This window comes from Notolepis coatsorum, assembly GCF_963971535.1.
Source record: "Notolepis coatsorum genome assembly, chromosome: 11".
Taxonomy (NCBI): Eukaryota; Metazoa; Chordata; class Actinopteri; order Aulopiformes; family Paralepididae; genus Notolepis; species Notolepis coatsorum.
The window spans coordinates 93,713,553-93,719,859 of record NC_140175.1 but is presented as its reverse complement, the minus strand read 5'-3'; positions in this window follow the sequence as shown (position 1 = coordinate 93,719,859).

Sequence of the window (6,307 nt, the reverse complement as noted above, 5' to 3'; positions counted from 1 at the left end):
GCATTCAGGATCAATCAAAGCACGCGTTTCTCCTAATCATCATCAGACATGGACATCAACAGGACATTATTATCATCCAACGTTGTGTCTCTTTATATTAGGCTACAGCTCTGCGGCCACAACAACATAGAGGAGGAGCGCGTTGGTCTTGGTGGAGAAGTGCTGCCATTTATCGTCAATAAGAAGACCGATCTCTTCGTCACTGTCCTCCAATGTAATTATTCTATATACTGTACACGTTAGGTCCTTGACATCTCTGCACTATACACCCGTGTCGAGGGGTGCAGTCACTCGATCGAAGACAGGATCGAGGCAATGCAGCAGCTATTATCCTGGATTGTAGAGACGCTCCACGCGAAATAATAATAATAACTCGTGTCGATTTCAGAAATAATGACACCAGTGATTTCCTCTGACCGATGAGAGCCGCCGGGCACGGTAGTAGAAAAGTATCCCTCTTCTTCTTCTCTCTCTCTCTCTCTCTCTCTCTCTCTCTCTCTCTCTCTCTCTCTCTCTCTCTCTCTCTCTCTCTCTCTCTCTCTCTCTCTCTCAAATCAGAGCAGAGTGGTGCGGCGCGCTCAAATGCGCTAAAGGCGCACCATCAGCACCAACCTGCACACATCTCGTTCCGGATTTCGGTCACGCGCCGCACGCGTGCCGCGCGTGGCCGCAATCCGTGCCGACGTGAGGAGCAGGTTGGTGCTGATGGTGCTGCGCCTCCATATAGAGACCATGGAGCCAGGCAGCCGGGCGCGCGCCGCAAGTCGGTAAAAGATGCTGGATAAAAAAAAACAAGGTCACGGTGACGGTGTTGTGTCCCACCTGAGAGGACACACCTAATTGCTATAGGCTACATGAGGAAGCGCATTCAGATAACCCAAATGGCAGTGTTGAATGCAGAATAAATGCCCACCAAGATTTCAACCATGAACAACGAAAGCACTTTGAGATATATAGGACTGTAAAATAACCCATCTATGATGTCTAAAGCAGTGTCCTTAAAAGGAAAAAGAAAAAGTCTAAACCAATTTCTGGCCATTTTCTTAATAACAGCATGCATTCAGATCTGTTACTTTCATACACGTGGGGTCAAAAGGTAAAAAACACACGAGTAAGTAAGTAAGTAAGTAAGTAAGTAAGTAAGTAAGTAAGTAAGTAAGTAAGTAAGTAAGTAAGTAAGTAAGTAAGTTAGTAAGTAAGTAAGTAAGTAAGTAAGTAAGTAAGTAAGTAAGTAAGTAAGTAAGTAAGTAAGTAAGTAAGTAAGTAAGTAAGTAAAGTTTATTTAAGGAGGGTTGAGAAATGAGGTCATCTGAGTCAGGTTTTAGCACATAACCTATACGACCGTCAGCCATTTATTCTCACCGTATATATATCCACATCTGTCTGTACATACCTCCATAATCCTTATCCCTTATACTCTTGTTACACTGCTGGCCAGTTCTTCTACCAAATATTCTACCATAGTGTCTTTTTACCTGTATCACTGTACATATTAATATACTACAAGTCTGTATACATCTGATTAGCGCTATTACTCAGTAGTACTAATTTATATATGTACCCAGTTTAATCACCTGTACATTGTATATATTGCACTTTACTGTTACATTTGCACTCTGCTGGATGCCAAACTACATTTCATTGTACTGTGTTTGTGCTGTAGCTATAATGACAATACATTTTAATCTAATCTAACAAATCTAATGTAATTTTACCCTCTGGTGCACACTGAGTTATTAAGGAACTGCATATGTTATAAATGTTCAATGGTAAATGGCTGCATTTATAGCGCTTTTATCCAAAGCGCTTTACAATTTGTTCCTCACATTTTACCCATTCACTCACATTGCTCACAACCATGCAACCTGCTCATCAGGAGCATATAGGGGTTAAGTGTCTTGCTCAAGGACACTTCGACACGCTGCCCGGGAGGAGCGGGAATTGAACCAGGAACCTCCGGATTACCAGACGACTGCTCTACCTCCTGAGCCACTGTCACCCCCATGTTATACGCCACCTGGTCCAGTCTGTATATCATTTAAATGTTCTGTATAGTTTGGGTTCACATTGTCCCTGCATGTAAACCTGACTCAGCTGCCCGCTTGTGAGGATATAAGGAGATAGAAATGTCCTATATAAACCAAACAATTGGTCGTGGTCCACATAAGTGACTCAATTAAACCGAACTCCACCTCTCTGTCAGACTCTGTGATCTTCTTTGACTGACATCTCTGAATTATTAGGCATTTTCAACCGCTCTGCTCTGAGTGCTTTTGTTTGACAGGTTTCCCTCTGCAAATAATCTACTACAGTCAGATCACCAGTGCCTTGCTTTTACCATATGATATGAACTCTATTTGCTCTTGACTGGTTCGAAATGGGTGTGTGTGCGTGCGTGTGTGTGTGTGTGTGTGTGTGTGTGTGTGTGTGTGTGTGTGTGTGTGTGTGTGTGTGTGTGTGTGTGTGTGGGGTCACACACATTCATTCATTCATTGAATTAACTCGAAGACCTTGCTATGAAATGAGACCCAAATATCTAATGTATCACATGTGCTTGTAGATGTCTATTTTGTGTGCAGAGGCTATGTGCGTGTATGCCTGTGTCACTGTGTGTATAAATAGGCTTAGCCTACTCTATTTTGAAACAGTATATCTCTCAGCAGCCCCTCCCATAAAGTAGTAGCCTGACAGAGCAGTAGAATGATTCTATTATAGCAGCCTCTTGTGGTGGATAATGGAAATTACATTCAAAGTTGTTCATGAAGAAGGTTCATCAAGAGGAAATTGACTGTTCAACTATTTTCAGAAAATTTTAATCTGACATTTGAGATCCGAAGAGGACAAAGGATTAATTTTAGAATACTTTCTGCATTGCAGAGGACGTGAAAGAGCTAGGATAAAGAAATACTTGGGCTATGCTCTCTGGAGTAGGAGCATCAAATCCATAATAGAAGACAAACTCGCATGACTTTTTAACCTCAACCCTCAAAGATTACAGGCCAGTCGCACCAGGGGTCAGTATTGGGTCCGCTCCTATTCACCATCTATCTCCTCCCCCCTCTGCACAATCCTCCGTCACCATGGGGTCCATTTTCACTGCTATGCCGATGATACACAGGTCTACATCTTCAAACCCACCACTGCCCTTCCCCCCACCTCCCTCACCACCTGCCTTAAGGACATCAGGAGCTGGATGAGCAGACATTTCCTGAAACTAAATGGCAGCAAAACTGAGGCCCTGCTCATCGGCTCCAAATCCACCCTCACCAAAACACATAACACCCCAGTTCCAAAGATCACCATCGACGGCTTCCCTGTACCCTTCTCTCCCCACGTCAAAAGCCTCTGTATCACTCTGGACGGCTCCCTCTCATTTGCACCACACATTAAAAACATCACCGGACGGGGTGGCTAGGTGGCGCAGTGGGCAAGGCCCTCGCCACTAACGCAGGATATGCTGGGTTCGAGCCCAGCTCTCGGCGTTGCTACCAGCTTGGCTGGTCGTTCATACTAATACAATTGGCAGTATTAGGGGGTGGGATGCTGGTGGTTGGACGTTGTGGACAGCGACTCCTACAGGTCGGTTGGTGCGCCTGCGCAGTAGAATCAGGAAGCGACGGGGGCGGCGTGTCCCTCCCACGCAGAACCTCGCCGCTGAGAGATCGCGCTGTGCAGGTGAAAATATGCGACGGCTGCCTCCTCGAGTACCGGAGGGGACGCGTGATGCAAGGCGTCGTCCACATTGCAGCTGGCTTGTGGGAGGCATGGCCTACCAACGTTCGAGACAGGGGAGGGTAGAATTGGACAATACGAAATTGGGGAAGGGAGAAAAATAGAAAATGGGGAGAAAAAGTAGATAAAAAAAAGAGAAAACATCACCGGACTGCTTTCTTCCATCTCTGTAACATCTCCAGACTCCGCCCATCTCTGTCCCAATCCAGCACTGAAATCCTGGTCCACTCATTTGTTACATCCCGGATTGATTACTGCAATGCTCTCCTCACTGGCCTTCCCACCAAACTCCTCAACAGACTCTAAATTATCCAGAACTCTGCTGCCAGGATCATCACCCGCACCAATTCATCCGACCACATCACCCCCGTTCTCATTCAATTATACTGGCTGCCTGGGCACTACCGGATTGATTACAAAAACCTTCTACTCACCTTCAAAGCCCTCCATAATCTAGCCCAGTGGTTCTCAAACCTTTTACACCAAGTACCACCTGAGAACGTAGCTGGCTCTCCACGTACCACCATATGACCGGCGTTAAAATACAGTCTATTCAGCTATGCACAGTTTACGCAGGAGGCAAATGTATTCCTAATACCATTATTTATTGTTAACTTTTGTCAGACACAGCCACAATGTACAAATGGATAGCACTAGAACTAGCAAACGCTTCCACACAACTCATACAATGCAAGGGGCATTGAGAACATAATAACTAACATTCTCACATAGCAAGTGAGAAGATTAAGAACAACTGTATTTCAGCAAATGTACTTAATTCTCTCTCCATCTCTCTATCTCTCTCTCTCTCTCTCTCTCTCTCTCTCTCTCTCACACAGCAAGCAATTGTCCGTCATTCTCACTCACACACACACACACACACACACACACACACACACACACACACACACACACACACACACACACACACACACACACACACACACACACACACACACACTTATTTTGTTACAAAAACTTAATTTCCTGCATTCTGGTGCAGGCATTTTTGAAATTGTACCCTTTAAATGCCAGTGTTTGTGATGGGCATCACAAATTATTGTAAAAAAGAAAAGAAAACACATATTCAATACATTTTTGAACGTTTACCCTTTAAATGCCAGTTTGGGTGATGGCATCACAAATTATTGTTAAAAAAAACACAAAAAAAGTAATATATTTTCAATATATCAAATGCAAAGTAAATTTTTCTGGGGGGGATTATTACAGGCTAGGCATGTGTCAATGATTAGCAGCAACACAGATTTTGATGGATTTTTTGTAAAAGATTTAACACCAACTCTTTTCAGAAAAGTGGGAGTATTTCATTTTTTATCTGACATTACAAAAAATCTAAAAAGATAAATGGTTATGATCAGGGCTGAAGTTGAATGAAAGATTTATGACTGTTTAGACTGCACTACTCTCTGTCACAGTGATCTCCTGGTTGTTCCCCACTTAGGTTATCTAACTATCGCGCCGCCGCAACCAGAAACACTGGCCTGGCCTGCTTCTAAGTTCAGTGGCCTGACTGCAAAAAAAATAAAAAATAAAAAAATAGCTTTTTTGTAAATGTTTTCAAGTACCACCAGCAGTACCACCAAGTACCACTAGTGGTACGCGTACCACAGTTTGAGAACCACTGATCTAGCCCCATCTACATAACAAAGGTTATCCTATAACCCTAGTTATATGAGTAATAGCGAGCGCTCTACTCTATTGGAACTATCCCTTTAATCATATTCTATCATGAAAACTTTCACCACGTGTACGCACCTGCCCACCTGCCTGACCACTCCCACATCCGCTCCTATATAAGCAGGGTCATGGCCATACTATCAGCTCCTTCCCCAGTCTTTCACCGCCGAAACAGAAGACCGTGGGGTCCTCAGTGAGTCAGAGCAGAGCGCTCGCTATTACTCATATAACTAGGGTTATAGGATAACCTTCGTTATATTTCGTTATAGCTTACGCTCTGCTCTATTGGAACACAAGAGCTGAGCAGAGCGGAAGCTCCACAGATGTACCCGCTGAGGTCCCCTACAACCATCAGAATACCGGGGAGGATCCGGGCCCCCCTGGCCCCCCTAGCGAGGGACGGGAGGGAGATCGGACCCGACTGTGCGAAGAGGGTTTAGCGCCTCAAACGCACAGGGTGAGCAGACCGTGGGACTTACCTTTGGCATCGAGACCCCACCAGACGGTCACTGGTGACACCCCCCCCCACATCGCCAGCGTATCGGACAGGGCCTAAACCAGGTGAAGGCCCTTCTCCCCTTGGCACACCGCTCCGAAGCGCTCCCAAGGAGGCTTCCCCCCCACAATATCGTGGGGCCAGCCGGTGCACCGGGGAGACAACACTCCAAGGAGGTTGATCCCTCAATCCAGGCCGACAGGTCCCAAGAGTAGAACTCGACCTGCGCCCGGAGCACTGTGGACTAGACAGGCACCTAAGGGGCTTAATGTAAGAACAGTATCCTGGCGGAAAGGGTGTTTCGGTATGCTGTGCACCATGTCACAATCTCCACAAACCCTGACCCCGCCAATTTATTAATCCCGCGGGGTCGAGGTTCAG